This window comes from Aegilops tauschii, chromosome 3 (assembly GCF_002575655.3).
Source record: "Aegilops tauschii subsp. strangulata cultivar AL8/78 chromosome 3, Aet v6.0, whole genome shotgun sequence".
In the NCBI taxonomy this organism is placed as follows: domain Eukaryota; kingdom Viridiplantae; phylum Streptophyta; class Magnoliopsida; order Poales; family Poaceae; genus Aegilops; species Aegilops tauschii.
This window is the reverse complement of record NC_053037.3, coordinates 339,373,839-339,398,560: the sequence shown is the minus strand read 5'-3', so window position 1 is coordinate 339,398,560 and position 24,722 is coordinate 339,373,839.

The following is a 24,722-nucleotide window of genomic DNA, read 5'->3' as shown; positions in this document are numbered from 1 at the left end:
TGTGTGTGTGTGTGAGAGAGAGAGAGAGATAGAGAGAGAGAGAGAGGAGCATCCGTAACACAACAACCATCTCTCTTGATTTGTCTGTCCCTAGCACGATCGCATGTAACACATGCATCAACGCGCACATTTTGACACCCTCACCCGGCCCCTTCCCACCTCAAGGCCCGCACATCGCTCTCTATCTCGCACGCACAATCTCTTCGTGAATACCCAGTTTAGCATGTAGCTTTCCATCACATACACACACATTTCTCTCCTTAGGTTTGTTTTTCTCTCAATATCTGACACACACACACACAGCACACACACACTCCCCCGAGCACACAATTCATCCCCATCCAAGGTTATATGGTGACCACTCTCGCTTGTGCTTATCTGCACCCCAGCATGCACAACACCTCAATCTTCAAAGAGGGCATCGAGGAGATCGAAGACGGCGACCACACAACGCTAGATAATGCGGGGCCATTTGGAAGCAGGATGATGTGACGACGGCTGACTGACTCCTCCCCCACCCTCTCTCTCTCGCACAAAATTACCAACCCCTCTCTCCCCCGCACAAAATTATCAATCCCTCAACCCACGAGATCCTTCCCCTCTCGTCCATGTTTTTCCAGCTCTCTCATCAAACCTGTTGTCTCTTCTCCTTCCACATGTACAGAATCCGGATGCACACGCATCTCACGTATATTACATGTCTCCATCTTTCTCACAGACCTAACTTCTTCCTCTCTCTTTCTCTCTCTATCTCTCTCTCTGTTTCGTTAGGTTTGTCTCCTACTCTCTCGTCCACATACATACAATCTTTCCCGCCCTATCTGCTCCATCTTCGCAAGCTCTCTCTGCACGTTTCATTCACACAATGGGATATGCTCAAAATGTTAATTTTATAATGGCTGATGTAGAGTTATTGTTGGTTTTGTTGCATCCTACAAAGTAATAACTATGAAATGCATTTTGATTGTCATTTGACTGGGATTATGTGAGTTTGAGCATGTTGTGAAGTACTATAGACCTCGTATACATCTTGGAATTCGACAACGATTGTAACTATTGAATTGTATAGACCATTACATTCGAAGTCAGTAGCCTAATATATTTATTTCACAAATGATTAATTCACTACATACTAAGAAAACAAATGTGTACTCCCTCCGTTTTTATTTAAGTCCACGTATTAGCATTGGTCAAAGTCAAGTTTTGTAAACTCTCAGAAAGTTTATAACAAAAAATATTAACATATACAATAACAAATAAATACCATTAGATTCATTATTGAATGTACTTTCACATTATACATATTTGTTATGGTAAATGTTTATATTTTTCTATAAACTTGGTCAACCTTTAGGAAGTTTGACTTCGGTCAAACCTAATATGCAGAGTTTACTAGTACTACTCACTAGTTGCTTAGCCGAATCCCCCAACATGCCACACGGGGAGTTCAGTGTCACAAAATTTTGAGGTCGGCGGGAAAATCTCCCGCGACCCTGATTCGAGCAGTGGGAAGTTACCATCATAGCCTTCGGAACAGGCCTACAGATGACGGTTGGTAGGGGCTGTTTTCGTAACTTCAGGTTCACCCTACCCAGCCAACCCCACCCCGGCACCCAGAGTAGTACACCTGAATACTCCCCATTTTCTATCCCCATCGCAACATAGACTTCTCCACGGCACCACAGCCTTCGTGCTCCTCCCCTTCTACATCGGCGCACTCGTCCACCGTAGCGCATCTGCCTCATCGACAACCTCGTACGCCACACTGGAGCCAGTCCACCATCGTCGTCGTACATGGAGCCTCTTCCCCGGTACCGTCTTCCACGGTCTCGGATCTGCTTCCCGGAAGCCGATGCCAAGCGCAGAAGCACCACCGTCATTGTCGGCCATGACTCACAGAGGCCGCCGCGACCATCGTTCTCCTCCTCGATTGGTAATGTGTGTATTGAATCACTTAGCAGTACATGTGCAGTTCCAATTTTGTTCATACCTACCCTTCAAATTTCCTGGGTGCTATTGTTCCTGTAAAAGTAATTGGTTATAGCCTCCATTGTCCAATAGAATATCAGCTTGTAATTGTGCATCGCTCCTGTATCGCGTTGTGCTTGGGTAGGTTTTTCATCTGCAACCAGTAGTGTGGCAAATGATGGAAAGTTTTTTAAAACTAGCAAGATGCCCATGCGTTGCACGCATGAAGATGCATTTGTATGAGTAGTTTATCTTGTGGGAGAAAAGGATGAACGAGAGAAGGCCTTATTTGCAAATCTGGAGCGGGGTGTGGGTATGTTTTTGCAAAATTGCCATTGTTTCCTTCCTATCTGTCAGATATAAATCGGACGGCCTATATTCCAGGATGGCAGGCACACCATCATCACCAACTCTGTTTTTTATAAGAAAAAAAGTAGAGAAAAGAAAGTAGAGAGTAGAGATAAATATTAAATATTAAATAAATATAACAGTAGAGAAGAGAGTAGAGATAGCAGAGACGTCGGGAAAGGATTGCGCCCGCGCGGGAAAAAGCGGCCGGGCGTGCGCTAGTTTTGGCGCGCGGCGTCCGGAACGCTTTGTAAAATCCAACGCCCTCCCACCGCTCTGTGCCTTGCCACCGCTCTCTCCCTGCTCTGTGCCTCGCCACCGCTCTCTCCCCGCTCTTTCACACCTCGCCGCCGCTGCGCCACCATGCCGCCGCATCACCGGGAAACTTGGGGATACTGCGGCATCCGCGCGCGCCCCTCCGGCGGCTTGTCCGTCGAGATCCGATTCCGTGGGATGCGCCTCGGCCTCGGCAATTTCGACACCGCCAAAGTGGCCACCCGCGCGTACGACGCGGTGGCCTCATAGAACATTGAACTTCCCCAACGTGCCAACGCGGGACCGGGCACAGGAGCTCGCGCCTCTGCCGCGGCTTATCACCGACAAGGATCGTTGCGACAACCGGAGGCGGGAGCACCGTCTTGGCATCGCCGAGATGGACGAGGAAGCCATGGCGTTGTGGCACCAACGCTTCCCGTAGGACATCATCAACGAGCGCGAGTTCTACGCGCAAAGGAGGGCGGAGAGGGATAAGAGGAGGGCGGAGCGAGCCGCCTATCGCGAGGACAAGCGTAGGCGAAAAGCGGATGCTCAATTCAACATGAGGCTAGGAGCAGCGTCGCCCTGGGAATCCGATGACGATCGGTATCTTCACGCCTACAGCCAGACGTCGGAGGAGGACATCACCGAGGAGGAGTCGGACGACGAGGAGTAGTTGAATAATCTATTTTTTATCTATCTATGATGAGAACTATCCTCTACTCTCTAGTCTCTACTCTCTATCTCTACTTCTCGATCTCAACACTGTAAATGCTTTTTTAAAGCGCCGCGCGTTGCGATTCTATTGGAGATGCTCTAACATGGCTGACGAGTACTTTAATGTTGCCCACAAGATGCGTGAGTATTACTAGTAGTATATTTTTCTTCCCATGTTGAGATTTTAAAACCACGAGTGCGAACATGCAGAGGAGCAATGAAGACTAAACACGGGATATTGGGGACATCTTCAAGGAGCGTGGCAAGTTAAAGAGGAGCTGCACCGAACCTGTAAAACGAGCTTTGGTAAGTAACACCCTTTCAATTACTTTCATTTAGCCTCGTGTTCTTCGATGTGTATATGTTCTAGTTTCTGTTTCTCTTAAGCCTCCTGTTCTTCGATGTGTAATAAGAAGAGTTTTAATCCTCCTAATGCTTTCTTTTTAGCTTGATGTAGGAAGTGGGTGTTCTCACCTTGTAGTCTGTTTTTATATTTTTTCCTTTTGAATTCACTTCTCCGAGTTCTGTTTATCTAGCTTCTACTAAATGGATCTGGGTTGCTCTAAGTATTGATCTAAAAAGGAAGTAACTTCATGTCAGGATGCAGTTCCTACGAGGAGGGAAGTATGGTCAACCTCGAGATCATGTTTCCAAAATGAGGCTGGATTACACACAAGGTGCCAGTTCCCTAATGATGCTGGATTAGACACAAGGTGCAAATTCCCAGATGATGCTGGATTACACACAAGCTAGGTGGAGTCGTCAGCTGTTCGTGTCCTCGTGGCTCTAGTAAAGGCTGAAAGAAAGCGTACATCAGCCCTTGAGAATGTAGCTGAGTTCCTGAAGAAGCGAAAAGAGCAATCAGATGCTCTCTTCACCCATGCCAAAGAAGAGATGGAAGAAGCCAGAAATAAGCTAGCAGAGGCAGAGCAGGCTAGGCATCTCCTGCTATCTAAAACTGTTGTCAATACAAAACTTCCTTCATAATAGCTAGGTTCAAATGTTTATCCAGTTAGCATGCCTGTTGTGATGTCCGACATTCCAAGTTCAACTTCCACATCAAACTCATGTTCACAGATATCTGCACATACATACATAATTTCCACAACCATGATTCACTTCAAAGCCAAAAAAAAATTTGAGGAGAGTTATAAATAAAGAAAAACCTCTAGTTCCTGCTACCAGTGCGAGCACAACAAGTTTAGACCATGCGTAATTAATTATATTTTGGTCATTTTTTGTGTTCTAAAATGCCGGTCGGCTCGTGGAAGGACGTGTTGCCGGCACACACGCGGATTCAATGAAGGCAAGCGGGGTAGTCTGAAGACGGTTGCATGCGGCGAGGAGGCGTGTTCAGCCGGGCCTGCAGCGAGTGGGGCCCTCTTGGCCGGCGCGCCGGTTTAATGTGTGCGCTATGAGAGGTCGCGTCCGTGTTAGAGCAATCACTCCCTTCAGTCCTTTTTTGTTTGGTTATAACAAAATCTCGTTTTACATTCACATTTTACAAGTAAAATTCGTGGACAAACTTTGACCCAAAATACGGTGGGGACTAGTAAACCAGAACGGAGGTAGTAGTTTTTTTTAATAAAAGAAGGGTTCCCCCTTCCGATTTTCATTACTGAAAACCAACATCTAAATCTAAACCATAGTATTTGCCCTAGAACTACCAGGTTCAACATCTCGCAACATAAACCCATACAACCATACGCCAAGGAGGTACGTAGTACTATGAATTCCATTTTCGCTCCATACCAATCGTTCTAAAAACTACTTAGTACTTATAACGTGCCATTGAAAATCGGAACTCTTAACCCCGCTAAAAATGATATTTTAGATGTGGCTACTCGATCTGTGGCAACTGGCGAGCCACCGCCTCCAAGTCGTTCACCTGTGGTCCCGACCATCAACTCCTACGGATCAAATTATCACGCGAGCTGACTATTCCTACAAAGGTGCGCTCCACCACGTACCTGGTACCCGCGAATGCATCAATCGTGCACCTAGGGTTTTAGGGTTTATTTGTTAACGTTGCCTTTACGTAACACTCATGTGTGCGAGACAGCGAGAGACCGACTGCGTGAGTGCGCCTCTTCTCTTCGTATATGTACTCCACCGTTTGTCTGGTGTCCAAAAAATTATAATAACTACTAGCAATGTGCTAATACGTTGCCACACGATAAGAGTAGATTAATACATATTCACCGATTTGATAAAAAAAGTCTAGTTTTGAAATACGTATATCACTAAAAATATGTTATGTTTCACTCAAAATATATTCCTTTGGCGGTTTTGATGAGATAAGGGAGGAATGTTGTTGGTTTCAAGATTCGAGAAGTGGTATATATCTAATTTCTACTCTTACTAGCAAGATGCCCGTGCGTTGCACGGAACATCAAGATCTTGTGGGAGAAAAGGATGAACGAGGGAAGGCCTTATCTGCAAATGTGGAGAGGAGTGCGGGTAAATTGCCATAGTTTCCTTCCTCTTCGCCAGATAGAAATCGTACGGCCTATATTGCAGGATCGCAAGCCCACCATCTTCACCAACTCTGTTTTTTATCCCTACTCTTATAAAAAGCATAGTCGGTGATGATCGTGTACCTGCCATCCTGCAATATAGGCCGTCCGATCTATATCTGACGGATAGGAAGGAAACTATGGCAATTTTGCAAAAAGATACCCACACCCCTCTCCACACTTGCAAATAAGGCCTTCCCTCGTTCATCCTTTTCTCCCACAAGATAAACTACTCATACAAATGCATCTTGATGTTCCGTGCAACGCATGGGCATCTTGCTAGTTGCAAAAATCCCATGTGGGTGGGAGAGGGAGAGAGGAGGAGGACAGAGTGCATGTGTGACAAAGACACAAAGAGTGTGTGTGCGAGAGGTATCTGCTTAAAATGAGGCGATAGTCTGTGTGTGCACGATCGAGAGGGCATGTCTCAAGAAGGGAAGAAAAATCACATAGATACAAGGAGCGGGAGAGAGACATGTATGCGATAGTGGAAGCACGAGTGAGCAGGTGTATAAACCTATCTAGAGGCTAGTCGATAAATGTTTGTGAGAGAAATACGAGTCGGGGGTGCGAAAGCGAGAGTTTTGTGTGTGTGTGAGAGAGAGACGGTAGTCGGGAAGGGGAGTGGAAGCAGGAGTTGTGTGTGTGTGTGAGAGAGAGGGGGGGAGTTTGTCTGATCGGTAAACAAATGAATAATGTCATTCTGGGATAGAGGCAAAAAGGAGACCACAACAAATGTGGTGTCTATAGGAGAGAGAGAGAGAGAGAGAGTAATTTTAGTGGTATGAGTCATATCTAGAGACATATAGGGTGTGTTAGAGAATCCCGTAGAGAGAAAGACAAAGTGAAAGACGAGTGGAGAATGTGTGTGGCGGTGAAAAAGAAAGCTTAGGTACCTAGTGATACCAGAGAACGGTAGAGACTTGAGAGATAATGAAAACCGTGTAATATATAATGATAGGGAGAGTGTGACACTTCTCAAGGGAGACGTCGAGGGACCATGTTTGCGAGGATAGGAGAAACATGAAGTGAGCGTGCGGGTGAGATGGAGAAAAGAGAGTGATAGCTATATGAAGGAGCATGCATGCGAGAGAGATGGGCGTGAAAGGAGTGAACATAAAAGGGATTCAAATATTTGAAATCGAGATGATGATACATGTAATCCATACTCGAACCAAAATTGATCTATCAAACATGCATACTCATATGAATTCACGCGCATCTATGTTATTTAATATGTAGATATTACTGATCCATACATTTTAGTAGAACATAATTTGGTTTAATTTTTTTGAATTCAACCTTATGATTTTGAGATCATTGTATTTGTAAATCATATTATACATATAAAGGAGCAGAATTCTTTGTTGTGCTTTTGAAAGTATATATAAAAAATGATGTATATAGAATTTTATTCCAATCGAAAATGGATCCCGCCCAAAAAATAGAATACAAACGGGATTCGAATTGAGTTGGCACGGTAAACGTGCACTCTGCAAAACTTGAACGAAGCGGGGAAAGTCGCAGTAGCCGCCCGAAACCAAAATCTGCGAGATGGAAATTACTACTGCCTATCCCTGCCACGCAAAGCCTATCTGCTCGATTTCTATAGGTTTCGATAGGGGTAGGTTTGTAATTTCACTCAAACATGACATAACCGCCTCTCACCCGGATTCATACACGGTGGGCACCAAAAACAAATTCTCGTCGGCAAATATTCGGTGTATGCGAGATTACCGTCATATCCCCAACCGACTAATATTGCTGTGATGTAGGAAATTTGAAACGGGGGCTAAGTTTGTAAATTTCCTCGCATTTGAGACAAGCGCGCCCTGAAGACATGGTTCCCCCCTTCCTCTCTACCTCAACTTCCCCATTCGTACTCTGTGGGCGCCAAAACACCCTCTCCACCCCAGCCTCCTCCGTCTGCCACCCCATCCACCGCCGTCCTCCTCCACCATGCCGGAGCTGATACCCCGACGCCGCCGTCCATTACAAGAGATCGACCTCTCTCATCCACGGCATCGGACCGGGATCCTTGCATCCCGTCCTCTCGCTTCATCCCCGCCGTCGTCCACCTTGTCGGTGCCGCTCCTACGACCGTCTCGTCCACCGTGCCCCGCCGCCACCGTCTACCCTCCTAGATCTGCTTCCACGCCGCCGACAGCCATCGCTACCGCAGCACCGTCAAATTCTCAGCAGATGCATACACGGCGCCGCACCAGAGGTGGTACTCTTTCGTATCTGCTCAACTTATTTATCACAGCAAGAAAATAGATCGCCACTTCTTTACTCTGATTTCTTGTCCATCACTTACTTGCTAGTTGAAAGAAAACATTGGTCGCGAAATAGCCTTTGTCCGGTTTGCACCTTCAGATCTGCCATGGCACGCTCAACACTATACTCCCAATGCTTATGGTTTTCCCCTTTTATATTCCACACTAGTTAAATCACAGTAGACTAAATTTCAAAATTGGGTCAATCAATTTTTCAGAGCTCGCCGGAGTTCACCGGTGCGAACGAAGGGGCTCGGGTGGGGACGGTGGTTGTGGGGGGGGGGAGGTGGTGGGGCCTCGCCGAACAAAGAAAACTTGACGTGGGTGGGGGCGGGGCTGGGGGGTGGGGGTGGCGGAGGAACACAGGCGGTGGGGGCCGGTGGTCCGGCCGGCGGCCTGTGCGGTGTTTTGTATGGGAAGAATCAGAGACGAGGAAGAAGAAGGGTTAGGAGATGTAGGATCTTCATCCAACCGCGTGAAATGGTCGACTGACCCAAATGACAAAAGTCACGCGACTTGCATGCAGACATGCCTTTATATTCAGTACCATCATCATACCTGCTTAGCACTGCTCCTGAATCCATCAAGCTAAACAACGTGCCACTCATAATTCCAAACTTGTTGCTCAAGTACGAATCTGATATGATGCGGATATTACTAAAAAGATAACATTTAATTGGTCAGCTAATGTTCCTACTTTACTTTCGAAAAGCACGTGCACCACATATAGAGAGACAGTAGGGAGTTGCTTTCTTAATGAGCTCTGGTTCATCATGTGTGGGTATTGCCCAACGAACATTTTATTATCCAAAATCTGCTTGCTCTTCTTTAGCATGTTCCTCTTCCGTTCTTCTTTAATAAGTACTCTCTCCATTCCTAAATACAAGTCTTTGTATAGATTCCACCATGGACTACATATGGAGCAAAATGAGTGAATCTACACTCTAAAATGTATCTGGATACATCTGTATGTGATCCATAGTGGAAATCTCTACCAAGACTTATATTTTGGAACGGAGGGAGTATGATAGTAGTACAGTATGTTCCTTGTAGTGAAGATGAGCAGGGACATTTGCAGTGTAGAGGTCTATATGGTCGGTTGTGATGGACACTTTGAACTCTTCGGGCCTCTTTGATTCATAGGATTTTGTAAACATGGGAATAGGATTTTGTCGGCGTTTTGGGAACGGGGGTCCCCAGACTTGCCTGCCTGCGGCCCATGGCGTGGCTGTGCTGCAGGCATGTATGGCCCATCTTCATCAACAAGGCATCCAAGATCCTCGCGAGGGGCCAAGCCTCGCGAGGCGGACGACACAAGACCTCCTCGGGAGCGGCCTCACCAGGCTGCCTTGCGAGAAGCGGAGATATCAAGGCAGGCGAACCTCGCGAGGCTCTCGTGACGTGAGCCATGACGATCAAGACCAGGCGGGCGCCAGCACGCGCAGCGTCCTTGTTTCTTCTTTAGTGCTAAGGAGGCAAGCGCAGGCGCAGAGTACCGAGGCATCAGGCAAACGTTTCCATATCAGTGCAACGAGACCAAGACCAGCCGGACGGCAGGACGGAGGCCACCATGGAGCCCAAGACGGCGTCACCACCAGAGCCTTTTTGCAGGCGAAGACCACTTTTGTCAGGATAAGCTGTACTAGCTATCCCCTTTCAAATTGGCCGTTGTTGGCTCCCTTCCCGCTCAATATTTGGGAAGAGGACCAGGGCCTATATAAGTAGAACTAGCCACCACAATAGGGGCATCTTATCAAGATCCAATCCTTAGCCACACACCGAACACAAGAACACCCCAACCTTAGGAGGTTGTTCTTCCCCTTGTACTGTTCATCATCAGCCCAAGAGGCAATCCACCACCACCACGCTGGAGTAGGGTATTACACCACAACGGTGGCCCGAACCAGTATAAATATTGTGTCTTTGTGTTGCGAGTTCGCCGAGTTCGTCCGCGAGATCTTAGCGAGCTAGGGCGTATATCGGTAGGGAGGAAATCTCCGCGCGCACCCCAGTGTTCGAACCTTGAGGGTTTTGCCGGAACCCGAGATCTGACATTTGGCACGCCAGGTAGGGGTGCGCCGGAACTTCCCTTCCATCGTTCGCGTCCAGTCGCTCCGTCGTCTCCATGGCGGACACTCGCCGTGCTCGTGCTGAGCGTCGGGCTGCCCTAGCCACCCGTGTCGCTCGAACGGCTCCCGTCGGTGGGCCACCTCGTTGTTCTCCGTCTCCCGCCGCCAACGCTGCCACTGGCCCGGCGGGGAACGAGCAGCAGGCGTCCTTGTTGCACCCCTCGGTGCGGCAGGACGGCCGCACCGCCACTCCATCGCTGACCCTGGCCGGTTCCTCATCCCACGCTCGTCGCGCCCTCATGGACGCACGGGCCGCGCTCCTCATGGCGCACGAACTCCTGCGCTACCGCCCGGTCGACGACCTCTACGAGGACTGGCTCGACCGCATCGCCGAGCTTGTCCGCACCGCAGGGGGCTCCCCTGCGCCGTCCCTCTCTCCGCCTGGCCCTCCGCCTGCTTCGGACGACGCAGCTCACGGAGCGCCTCCACCGCCTCTGCCCCAAGATGGCGCCTTGGCACCAAGGCGTGTGCCACCGCGACGCGATCTGCCGCGTCCGGCACCCGCGCGTGAAGAAGGAAGCTGCCAAGAAGTTTCTCGACCGCAAGAGAACGCTCCGCCACTCCTCGCACCACCGCGCCAGGATCGTCTACCGCGGCAGGCCCCCGCGCCGCTTGCCGAAGCGGCGCGTGGGCATCAAGACCAGGCTCCACTTCCAAGATGGGCCCCGGCGACCACGGCCAGTTGCCGTGCCTTCACCTCCGAGCTGCGTAGTGTCGCCTGGCTGGGTAAGTTCAAGCCAGATGTGCCTCCTCGCTATGACGGCACCCTCGACCCCGCGGAGTTCTTGCAGCTCTACGAGCTGAGCATCAAGGCGGCCAACGGCGACGAGAAAGTCATGGCGAACTGGTTCCCTATGGCACTCAAAGATGGCGCCCGTTCGTGGCTCCTGAACCTGCCTCAGGGCTCGATCTCCTCCTGGGACGAGATGCGCGACCGCTTCATCGCCAACTACCAGGGCACTCGCGACCGCCCTCAAGTGCTTCAACAACACTCAAGAAGGAATGACACCCACGGGTGACCTGCGGGTGACCTGCGCCGCATCAAGCAACAACCAGGAGAGACCCTCAAGAAGTACATCCAGTGCTTCAACAACACTCGCCTCAAGATCCCCAAGGTCACGGACGAGGCCATCATCTCTGCGTTCTCTGACGGCATCCGCAACATCAAGACGAAGGAAGAGCTAGCTATCCACGAGGAGCTGTGCACATCTCAGGAGCTGTTCAATCTGGCGACCAAGTGCGCAAGAGCTGAGGAAGGGCGCCTCTCCCTCCTCGAGCTGCCAGTTGCAGGCCCGGAGGAGAAGAAAGCCAAGGCCAAGGACGTGAAGCGCAAGGAAGCAGCCATGCTCGCGGCGGAGCCGGACACCAAGCGAGGCAGAGATCAGCCAGAGTCGTCCAAGAGCAGCCGCCCGTTCTGCGCCTTCCACAACCTGAACACCCACAACACCAGCGATTGTCAAGAGCTCAGAGCCATTCGCGAAGGACGCTTCGGTCGACGCCCCGAGCGCAGCGACCGGGGCTACGGCTGAGGAGGAGGACGTGGAGGCAGGCGCTGGGATGACCGTAGCCCGCGCCAGGAGTGGCGCGACAGGCCTCGTGAGGACCGCTGGCAGGATCATCCTCACGAGGGCGCCTGGAGGGACCAGCCTCGTGAGGATCGTCCTCAGGGCAACGCCGGTCTTCCCCCGCTGCCGCCACCACCAAGAAGGAATGACGACCACCATCAAGACGAGGGCGCTGGGGGCTTCCAGGAGCCGCGCGCTATCACCTGCATTTTGGGCGGAGCCCAGGCCCCAGCCTCGCAGCGTATCTTCAAACAGTTTGCTCGTGAAGTGAATGCAGTCCTCCCCAAGCTTGAGGCCACACGCCCGCTCAGGTGGTCCCAGTGTTCCATCACCTTCAACTCGGCAGATCAGCTCAAGTGCGCAGCCACCGCTGGCGCCCTCCCAATGCTTTGTTCACCAGTCATCAGCAACGTGCAAGTTACCAAGACCCTCATCGACGGCGGCGCAGGGCTCAACGTCCTGTCCGTCGACGCGTTCGACAACCTCCAAGTGCCATATGACCAGCTTCAGCCTACCAAGCCCTTCTCAGGAGTGACCGACGGTTCCACCACACCGATAGGGCAGGTCCGCCTCCTTGTCACCTTCGGAGAACGCAAGAACTACCACACCAAGCTCATCGACTTCGACGTCGCGCACATCCGTCTGCCATACAACGCCATCCTAGGGTATCCAGCCCTGGCCAAGTTCATGGCAGTGACCCACCACGGCTACAACGTCCTCAAGATGCCGGGAAGCGGCGGAATCATCACAGTCCCATGCGAAGAAAGAGACGCGGTGTGCTCCCTCGAGCGCGCCTTTCAAGCTGCAGCAATCGATGACCCCGACAGCAAAGGCGAGGGCCCTCCAGAGGCCATCCCCAAGACGAAGAAGCAGTTGCGCCGTGCTGGGCCTCAGGAGGGTGGCAACGCAGCTGGAGCCTCGTCAGGATAAGCGCCCCCTCCAGGGGCGCCTCCGTCCATCGCATAGGAAGGCGCGCCCGGCGCCCTCCGCGGGCAGGGCTCGGGGGCTCTCTCCTTGAGGGCCTCAGACCTTGCCCACATTACGAGGGAGGCGCTCGGGCACCACTTGGAGGCGTGCTTCAAGGCACGTTTCCCTCAGGAGGACACAGGGCAAGGAGCGCCCACCGCTCAGGAGTTCATCACCAAGATCACTCAGGAACTGCAAGATGCAAGGGCCACGCGCGGCGACCGCCGCTCGCGAGGCGCAGCTCCTCATCCAGGCGAGGATGCCGGGCTACGCGTCTGCATCGACGTCCCAGGGCTCAACAGGGCCGCTTCTCAGGAGCTTTTCTGGCCTTCGTGCGTGGGCCGGTGCGAGGGTCCGCCGCACAGCTACGTTCTCATGCCATTTGGCTTGCCGAGCGTGTCGTTCGTCTACCAGTGCAACCTGCGGCACGTCCTGGTGGCTCAGGAGGCCAGGCACCACGCCGTCCTAGCAGAGATGGAGACGGTCCTCAGGGAACCGCCTGGCCCCCCAGAACCTCCCGAGGCTCAGGGCCCCAGTGGCTCGTGAGGAGCAATCCCTTCACTGCGTACCTTCGGCTGCTCCGACATCTCTTCATCAACAAAACCAGGTGACATTTTCCAAGTTCAATCAGCTGGGAGCGCCCCTCGGGCTGCATCATTCCCAGGCCATGTGGGTCCGTTCCTGTGGCATGTACCCCTTTTGCTTATGTATTTAGCTTACCTTGCTGGGGGCGCCCCTCGGGCTGCATCATCCCCAAGCCGCTCGGGCCTGACACAAGTGGCATGTGTCTTTTCGCATTTACCCAAACTGATCTGCCTTTCATGCTTAACCTATCCATGACTGTCACCTGCTCGACTATCACCTCCCCCAGGGGCTACTCACACGGGCACGACGCTGGTGCATGGGTCCGTCCCTGCCACGTCGACAAACCTGAGTGGTCGAGCTCTGGCTCGCGGCATGCTCCGTGCACGTCACCTCACCCAGCCCTCAGTGCCTCCATTTCTTCACGAAGCAGCCGGTGACAGGCCGGCAACCATAACATCAAACCGTGTTTCTCCTTATGCTGGTTCACAGGGATCTCATGAGGAGGATAGCAGGCGGCACCGCGAGCTTCCTCTTCTCCCATGCAATTCGCTTGCGCGTTAAAAGGGGGGCTCCTGAGCATCGCGACTCAGGAGCTCTTGCTGGCTCTCCAGCCCTCACCCCCTGGCCTTGACAACAGCATCGCGACCTGGCGTACCAGCGGCGGCTGAGCTCGCTCGAGGGTCGGGACCTGAGGACGTAGAGCACTAAGGAGAGCACGGGAGGAGGGAGACTTGTACGGGCCCGACCTAGCTATGCTGCGGAAGCTTGCACGCCAGCCTGGCGCATCGCAAGGAATCGACCCCAAACCGCCAAGATAAGTCTCACGCTCAGATCGACTGATTGAAGAAGCCTAAGGGTCAGGCACGCCGTAGCCCCGTTGCGGCCACGTCACCTCCCTTTCTTGCCTTACCATGGCTGCTTGAGCGCTAAAGGGGACCTCCTCAGCATCGCGCCTCAGGGGCTCTTACTGGACCTCGGGCTGCACACCTGCTGGCCTTGACCACGTCACGCGACCTGGCATACCAGCGACGGCTGTAGCCTGCCTCGGGACCGGGACCTGTCAGCGTAGAGCAACAAGCTATCGCGAGGATGGAAAGGGGAGACCGAGCCTTAACGGGACATGCATTCGCAAATTTTCATAACAAGGAAGACGTACACAAAAGACATTATAGACCCTTTACACGCCCCCACGAGGTACTCCGTGATTCTTCGCAGGGAACAAAAGACTAAAACTTAGAGGAATCCTACCTACACCCTCCCGTGGTGTACGCCATCATCAACAGTGGGCCACAGGAGGCCGGCACCAACCCCATCCAGATCAGCGGTGGCAGTGGCTGGACGCCGCAGCCCGGCTCCAGGCGCGACGAGAGCTCGGGAGGACGTAGCTGTCGTCGCTCGTCTCCGGAGTCTCGTAGAGCTCGGGAGAACTGCTGGACTCCCAGGGGCTGCTGCTGGAGTAGCCACGAGCGGAGCGCGCGTCATCCCGGCGCTCCCCTCCAGGTCAACACTCCAGGCGGCGGCCCTCTGCGTCGAAGACCTTGAAGAAAAGTGTGGAGGCGCCGTCATACTCGAAGTAGATCGCGAGGGCGCCTCTCGAACGGCAAACCCGCGCGATCTCACCCCAGTCGCGGGTCATGATGATCTTGCCGGTGGGGACCGTTTCAATCTCTGCTCTGGTCGCCGGAGCGTTGCAGTCAGCATGCTGCAGCCAGAGCTCGAGGGGCCCCCTCGACGGCATCACCTCGGAGAAGAACCGCGAGAAGTGGATCCAAGAGCTTGGGGCATCGGCGCCCATAGCACAAGCTCACGCGAAGAATTCGCGGTGTGGACTCCGGGAGCAACCGCGCGTGCCGCCATCGCACGACGACCGCGGACGCGGCGCGGGCCGCGCCGCTTGTCGCTCCTTCCTCCTGAGCCCTCGGCTCGGGCGTACAAGGGTAGCAGATACCCAGGAGGAGGCCGCTCGCACCAGGGCCTCGTCACCACCTGCATCGCCGCTTCCTCACGACGGTGAACCGGCCTCTTCTTCGGCGGAAGCGGCCCTGGATCATCGCGGGAAGCTTTTCCTTTCTCTTCAGCGGAAAACCTTCGGATGGGCGCCATTGTTGCTAGCAGAGGAGCAAGGAGGGAGAAGGAAGCGAACCGCCAAGAGATGGGCGACGGGGGCTCTGCCCCCTCCCCATTTATAGCAGGGGAAGGCCAACCGGCGCCACCCACAATCACAGGTAATGATGATTTTCCTTGCATGCCGCAGGGACTTGTCAAGTCGAGCAGTTGCCGAGGCCGCGTGTGGAAGCAGAGACGCCCACGTCCAATCAACCGCCACGTGTCGACCAAGGCCGCATGCTTTTGGGGCCCGCGGCGCTCCGTGCTTGACCTTTGGCTTCGCCGCGAAGCCAAGCCCGAGCGCACCTTGGGACCGGGTGTTGGGGAACGTAGTAATTTCAAAAAAAAATCCTACGCACACGCAAGATCATGGTGATGCATAGCAACGAGAGGGAAGAGTGCGTCCATGTACCCTCGTAGACCGAAAGCGGAAGCGTTAGCACAACGCGGTTGATGTAGTCGTACGTCTTCACGATCCGACCGATCCAAGTACCGAACGCACGGCACCTCCGAGTTCAGCACACGTTTAGCTCGATGACGTCCCACGAACTCCGATCCAGCAGAGCTTCAAGGGAGAGTTCCGTCAGCACGACGGCGTGATGACAGTGATGATGATGCTACCGACGCAGGGCTTCGCCTAAGCACCGCTATGATATGACCGAGGTGGATTATGGTGGAGGGGGCACCGCACACGGCTAAAAGATCAATGATCAATTGTTGTGTCTCCAAGGGGTGCCCCCCTCCCCGTATATAAAGGAGTGGAGGAGGGGGAGGGCCGGCCCTCTCTATGGCGCGCCCTAGGGGAGTCCTACTCCCACCGGGAGTAGGATTCCCCCTTTCCTAGTAGAACTAGGAGCCCTTCCAAGTAGTAGGAGTAGGAGAGAAGGAAAGGGAAAATAGAAGAGAAGGAAGGAGGGGGTGTCGCCCCTCCCCCTAGTCCAATTCGGACTAAGCCTTGGGGGGGGGGGGGGCGCAGCCTCCCCTCTCTCTTTCCCCTAAAGCCCAATAAGGCCCATATACTCCACGGCGAATTCCCGTAACTCTCCGGTACTCCGAAAAATACATGAATCACTCGGAACCTTTCCGAAGTCCGAATATAGTCGTCCAATATATCGATCTTTACGTCTCGACCATTTTGAGACTCCTCGACATGTCCCCGATCTCATCCGGGACTCCGAACTACCTTCGGTACATCAAAACACATAAACTCATAATACCTATCGTCACCGAACGTTAAGCGTGCGGACCCTACGGGTTCGAGAACTATGTAGACATGACCGAGACACGTTTCGGGTCAATAACCAATAGCGGAACGTGGATGCTCATATTGGCTCCCACATATTCTACGAAGATCTTTATCGGTCAAACCGCATAACAACATACGTTGTTCCCTTTGTCATCGGTATGTTACTTGCCCGAGATTCGATCGTCGGTATCTCAATACCTATTTCAATCTCGTTACCGGCAAGTCTCTTTACTCGTTCCATAATACATCATCCCGCAACTAAGTCATTAGTTACAATGCTTGCAAGGCTTATAGTGATGTGCATTACCGAGAGGGCCCAGAGATACCTCTCCGACAATTGGAGTGACAAATCCTAATCTCGATCTATGCTAACTCAATAAGTACCATCGGAGAAACCTGTAGAGCACCTTTATAATCACCCAGTTACATTGTGACGTTTGGTAGCGCACAAAGTGTTCCTCCGGTATTCAGGAGTTGCATAATCTCATAGTCATAGGAACATGTATAAGTCATGAAGAAAGCAATAGCAATATACTAAACGATCAAATGCTAAGCTAACGGAATGGGTCAAGTCAATCACATCATTCTCTAATGATGTGATCCCGTTAATCAAATGAGAACTCATGTCTATGGCTAGGAAACTTAACCATCTTTGATTCAACGAGCTAGTCAAGTAGGGGCATACTAGTGACACTCTGTTTGTCTATGTATTCACACATGTACTAAGTTTCCGGTTAATACAATTCTAGCATGAATAATAAACATTTATCATGAAATAAGGAAATAAATAATAACTTTATTATTGCCTCTAGGGCATATTTCGTTCAGTCTCCCACTTGCACTAGAGTCAATAATCTAGTTCACATCGCCATGTGATTTAACACCAATAGTTCACATCATCATATGATTAACACCCATAGTTCACATCGTTATGTGACCAACACCCAAAGGGTTTACTAGAGTCAATAATCTAGTTCACATCGCTATGTGATTAAAACCCAAAGAGTACTAAGGTGTGATCATGTTTTGCTTGTGAGAGAAGTTTAGTCGACGGGTCTGCCACATTCAGATCCGTATGTATTTTGCAAATTTCTATGTCAACAATGCTCTGCACGGAGCTACTCTAGCTAATTTCTCCCACTTTCAATATGTATCCAGATTGAGACTTAGAATCATCTGGATCAGTGTCAAAACTTGCATCGAAGTAACCCTTTACGACGAACCTTTTGTCACCTCCATAATCGAGAAACATATCCTTATTCCACTAAGGATAATTTTGACCGTTGTCCAGTGATCTACTCCTAAATCACTATTGTACTCCCTTGCTAAACTCAGTGTAGGGTATACAATAGATCGAGTACACAGCATGGCATACTTTATAGAACCTATGGCTGAGGCATAGGGAATGACTTTCATTCTCTTTCTATCTTCTGCCGTGGTCGGGTTTTTAGTCTTACTCAATTTCACACCTTGTAACACAGGCAAGAACTCTTTCTTTGACTGTTCCATTTTGAACTACTTCAAAATCTTGTCAAGGTATGTACTCATTGAAAAAACTTATCAAGCGTCTTGATCTATCTCTATAGATCTTGATGCTCAATATGTAAGCAGCTTCACCGAGGTCTTTCTTTGAAAAACTCCTTTCAAATACTCCTTTATGCTTTCCAGAAAATTCTACATTATTTCTGATCAAGAATATGTCATTCACATATACTTATCAGAAATGCTGTAGTGCTCCCACTCACTTTCTTTGTAAATACAGGCTTCACCGCAAGTCTGTATAAAACTATATGCTTTGATCAACTCATCAAAGCGTATATTCCAACTCCGAGATGCTTGCACCAGTCCATAGATGGATTGCTGGAGCTTGCACATTTTGTTAGCACCTTTAGGATCGACAAAACCTTCTGGTGTTATCATATACAAATCTTCTTTAAGAAATCCATTAAGGAATGCAGTTTTGACATCTATTTGCCAGATTTCATAAAATGCGGCAACTGCTAACATGATTCGGACAGACTTTTAAGCATCGATACGAGTGAGAAAATCTCATCGTAGTCAACACCTTCGAAATTGTCGAGAACATTTTGCGACAATTCGAGCTTTGTAGATAGTAACACTACTATCAGCGTCCCTCTTCCTCTTGAAGATCCATTTATTCTCAATGGCTTGCCGATCATCGGGCAAGTCAACCAAAGTCCATACTTTGTTCTCATACATGGATCCCATCTCAGATTTCATGGCCTTAAATCATTTTGCGGAATCTGGGCTCATCATCGCTTCCTCATAGTTCGTAGGTTCGTCATGGTCAAGTAACATGACCTCCAGAACAGGATTACCATACCACTCTGGTGCGGATCTCACTCTGGTTTACCTACGAGGTTCGATAGTAACTTGATCTGAAGTTACATGATCATCATCATTAGCTTCCTCACTAATTGGTGTAGGAGTCACAGGAACAAATTTCTATGATGAACTACTTTCCAATAAGGGAGCAGGTACAGTTACCTCATCAAGTTCTACTTTCCTCCCACTCACTTCTTTTGAGAGAAACTTCTTCGCTACAAAGGATCCATTCTTAGCAACGAATGTCTTGCCTTTGGATCTATGATAGAAGGTGTACCCAACTGTCTCCTTTGGGTATCCTATGAAGACACATTTCTCCGATTTGGGTTTGAGTTTATCAGGATGAAACTTTTTCACATAAGCATCGCAACCCCGAACTTTAAGAAACGACAACTTTGGTTTCTTGCCAAACCACAGTTCATACGGTGTCGTCTCAACGGATTTAGATGGTGCCCTTTTTAACGTGAATGCAGTTGTCTCTAATGCATAACCCCAAAACGATAGTGGTAAATCGGTAAGAAACATCATAGATTGCACTATATCAATAAAGTACGGTTATGACATTCGGACACACCATTATGCTGTGGTGTTCCAGATGGCACGAATTTGTGAAACTATTTCACATTGTTTTAATTGAAGACCAAACTCGTAACTCAAATATTTGTCTCCGCAATCAGATCGTAGAAACTTTATTTTCTTGTCATGATGATTTTCCACTTCACTCTGAAATTCTTTGAACTTTTCAAATGTTTCAGACTTATGTTTCATCATGTAGATATTCCCATATCTGCACAAATCATCTGTGAAGGTTAGAAAATAACGATACCTGCCGCGAGCCTCAACACTCATCGGACTGCATACATCAGTATGTATTATTTCCAACAAGTTTGTTGCTCGCTCCATTGTTCCGGAGAACGGAGTCTTAGTCATCTTGCCCATGAGGCATGGAGGCATGGTTCGCAAGCATCAACTGATTCATAATCAAGTGATTCCGAAAGCCCATCAACATGGATTTTCTTCATGCGCTTTACACCAATATGACCTAAATGGAAGTGCCACAAATAAGTTGCACTATCATTATTAACTTTGCATCTTGGCTTCAATATTATAAATATGTGTATCACTGCGATCGAGATTCAATAAACCATTCACATTGGGTGTATGACCATTGAAGGTTTTATTCATGTAAACAGAACAACAATTATTCTCTGACTTTAAATGAATAACCGTATTGCAATAAACATGATCAAATCATATTCATGCTTAATGCAAACACCAAATAACATTTATTTAGGTTCACACTAATCCTGAAAGTATAGGGAGTGTGCAATGATGATCATATCAATCTTGGAACCACTTCCAACACACATCGTCACTTCACCCTTAACTAGTGTCTGTTCATTCTGCAACTCCCGTTTCGAGTTACTAATCTTAGCAACTTAACTAGTATCAAATACTGAGGGGTTGCTATAAACACTAGTAAAGTACACATCAATAACATGTATATCAAATATACCTTTGTTCACTTTGCCATCCTTCTTATCCGCCAAATACTTTGGGCAGTTCCACTTCCAGTGACCGGTCCCTTTGCAGTAGAAGCACTCAGTCTCAGGCTTAGGTCCAGACTTGGGATTCTTCACTTGAGCAGCAACTTTCTTGTCGTTCTTCTTGAAGTTCCCCTTCTTCCCTTTGCCTTTTTCTTGAAACTAGTGGTCTTGTCAACCATCAACACTTGATGCTTTTCTTGATTTCTACCTTCGTCAATTTCAGCATCACGAAGAGCTTGGGAATTGTTTCCGTTATCCCTTGCATATTATAGTTCATCACGAAGTTCTAGTAACTTGGTGATAGTGAGTAGAGAACTTTGTCAATCACTATCTTATCTGGAAGATTAACTCCCACTTGATTCAAGTGATTGTAGTGCTCAGACATTCTGAGCACATGCTTACTAGCTGAGATATTCTCCTCCATCTTGTAGGCAAAGTACTTGTCAAAGGTCTCATACCTTTCGACATGGGCATGAGTCTGAAATACTAATTTCAACTCTTAGAACATCTCATATGCCCCGTGGCGTTTCAAAAACGTCTTTGAAGCCCCGATTCTAAGCCGTAAAGCATGGTGCACTAAACTATCAAGTAGTCATCATATCGAGCTTGCCAAACGTTCATAACGTTTGCATTTGCTCCTGCAATCGGTCTGTCACCTAGCGGTGCATCAAGGACATAATTCTTCTGTGCAACAATGAGGATAATCCTCAGATCACGGATCCAATCCGCATTATTGCTACTAACATCTTTCAACTTAGTTTTCTCTAGGAACATATCAAAAATAAAACAGGGGAGCTAAACGCGAGCTATTGATCTACAACATAGATATGCTAATACTACCAGGACTAAGTTCATGATAAATTTAAAGTTCAATTAATCATATTACTTAAGAACTCCCACTTAGAGAGACATCCCTCTAATCATCTAAGTGATCACGTGATCCATATCAACTAAACCATGTCCGATCATCATGTGAGATGGAGTAGTTTTCAATGGTGAACATCACTATGTTGATCATATCTTCTATATGATTCACGCTCGACCTTTTGGTCTCCAGTGTTCAGAGGCCATATCTGCATATGCTAGGCTCGTCAAGTTCAACTCGAGTATTCTGCGTGTGCAAAACTGTCTTACTCCCGTTGTAGATGAACGTTGAGCTTATCACACCCGATCATCACGTGGTGTCTCGGCACGCCGAACTTTGGCAACGGTGCATACTCAGGGAGAACACTTTTACCTTGAAATTTAGTGAGAGATCATCTTATAATGCTACCGTCAATCAAAGCAGAATAAGATGCATAAAGGATAAACATCACATGCAATCAATATAAGTGATATGACATGGCCATCATCTTGTGCCTTTGATCTCCATCTCCAAAGCACTGTCATGATCACCATCGTCATCGGCGCGACACCTTGATCTCCATCGTAGCATCGTTGTCGTCTCGCCAACTATTGCTTCTACGACTATCGCTACCGCTTAGTGATAAAGTAAAGCAATTACAGGGCGATTGCATTGCATACAATAAAGCGACAACCATATGGCTCCTGCCAGTTGCCGATAACTCCGTTACAAAACAAGATCATCTCATACAATAAAATATAGCATCATGTCTTGACCATATCACATCACAACATGCCCTGCAAAAACAAGTTAGATGTCCTCTACTTTGTTGTTGCAAGTTTTACGTGGCTGCTACGGGCTGAGCAAGAACCGTTCTTACCTACGCATCAAAACCACAATGATAGTTCGTCAAGTTAGTGCTGTTTTAACCTTCTCAAGGACCGGGCGTAGCCACACTCGGTTCAACTAAAGTTGGAGAAACTCACACCTGCCAGCCACCTGTGTGCAAAGCACGTCGGTAGAATCAGTCTCGCGTAAGCGTACGTGTAATGTCGGTCCGGGCCGCTTCATCCAACAATACCGCCGAACCAAAGTATGACATGCTGGTAAGCAGTGTGACTTGTATCGCCCACAACTCACTTGTGTTCTACTCGTGCATATAACATCTACGCATAAAACCTGGCTCTGATACCACTGTTGGGGAACGTAGTAATTTTAAAAAAAAAATCCTACGCACACGCAAGATCATGGTGATGCATAGCAACGAGACGGAAGAGTGTGTCCACGTACCCTCGTAGACCGAAAGCGGAAGCGTTAGCACAACGCGGTTGATGTAGTCGTACGTCTTCACGATCCGACCGATCCAAGTACCGAACGCACGGCACCTCCGAGTTCAGCACACGTTCAGCTCGATGATGTCCCACGAACTTCGATCCAGCAGAGCTTCGAGGGAGAGTTCCGTCAGCACGACGGCGTGATGACAATGATGATGATGCTGCCGACGCAGGGCTTCGCCTAAGCACCGCTACGATATGACCGAGGTGGATTATGGTGGAGGGGGGCACCGCACACGGCTAAAAGATCAATGATCAATTGTTGTGTCTCCAAGGGGTGCCCCCCTCCCCGTACATAAAGGAGTGGAGGAGGGGGAGGGCCGGCCCTCTCTATGGCGCGCCCTAGGGGAGTCCTACTCCCACCGGGAGTAGGATTCCCCCTTTCCTAGTTGAACTAGGAGCCCTTCCAAGTAGTAGGAGTAGGAGAGAAGGAAAGGGAAAAGAGAAGAGAAGGAAGGAGGGGGCGCCACCCCTCCCCCTAGTCCAATTCGGACTAAGCCTTGGGGGGCGCGCAGCCTCCCCTCTCTCTTTCCCCTAAAGCCCAATAAGGCCCATATACTCCCCGGCGAATTCCCGTAACTCTCCGGTACTCCGAAAAATACCCAAATCACTCGGAACCTTTCCGAAGTCTGAATATAGTTGTCCAATATATTGATCTAGACATCTCGACCATTTCGAGACTCCTCGTCATGTCCCCGATCTCATCCGGACTCCGAACTACCTTCGGTACATAAAAACACATAAACTCATAATACCTATCGTCACCGAACGTTAAGCGTGCGGACCCTACGGGTTCGAGAACTATGTACACATGACCGAGACACGTTTCCGCTCAATAACCAATAGTGGAACCTGGATGCTCATATTGGCTCCCACATATTGTACGAAGATCTTTATCGGTCAAACCGCATAACAACATACATTGTTCCCTTTGTCATCGGTATGTTACTTGCCCGTGATTCGATCGTCGGTATCTCAATACCTAGTTCAGTCTCATTACCGGCAAGTTTCTTTACTCATTCCGTAATACATCATCCTGCAACTAACTCATTAGTTACAATGCTTGCAAGGCTTATAGTGATGTGCATTACCGAGAGGGCCCAGAGATACCTCTCCGACAATCGGAGTGACAAATCCTAATCTCGATCTATGCCAACTCAATAAGTACCATCGGAGACACCTGTAGAGCACCTTTATAATCACCCAGTTACGTTGTGAGGTTTGGTAGCACACAAAGTGTTCCTCCGGTATTCAGGAGTTGCATAATCTCATAGTCATAGGAACACGTATAAGTCATGAAGAAAGCAATAGCAATATAATAAACGATCAAATGCTAAGCTAACGGAATGGGTCAAGTCAATCACATCATTCTCTAATGATGTGACCCCGTTAATCAAATGACAACTCATGTCTATGGCTAGGAAACTTAACCATCTTTGATTCAACGAGCTAGTCAAGTAGAGGCATACTAGTGACACTCTGTTTGTCTATGTATTCACACATGTACTAAGTTTCCGGTTAATACAATTCTAGCATGAATAATAAACATTTATCATGAAATAAGGAAATAAATAATAACTTTATTATTGCCTCTAGGTCATATTTCCTTCAGCGGGGGTACTGTCGGCGTTCTGGGAACGGGGGTCCCCAGACTTGCCTGCCTGCGGCCCATGGCGTGGCTGTGCGGCAGGCCTGTACGGCCCATCTTCATCAACAAGGCATCCAAGACCCTAGCGAGTGGCCAAGCCTCGCGAGGCGGACGACACAAGACCTCCTCAGGAGCGGCCTCACCAGGCTGCCTCGCGAGAAGCAAAGATATCCAGGCAGGGCGAACCTCGCGAGGCTCTCGTGACGTGAGCCATGACAATCAAGACCAGGCAGGCGCCAGCACGCGCAGCGTCCTTGTTTCTTCTTTAGTGCTAAGGAGGTAAGCGCAGGCGCGGAGTACCGAGGCATCAGTCAAAGGTTTCCATA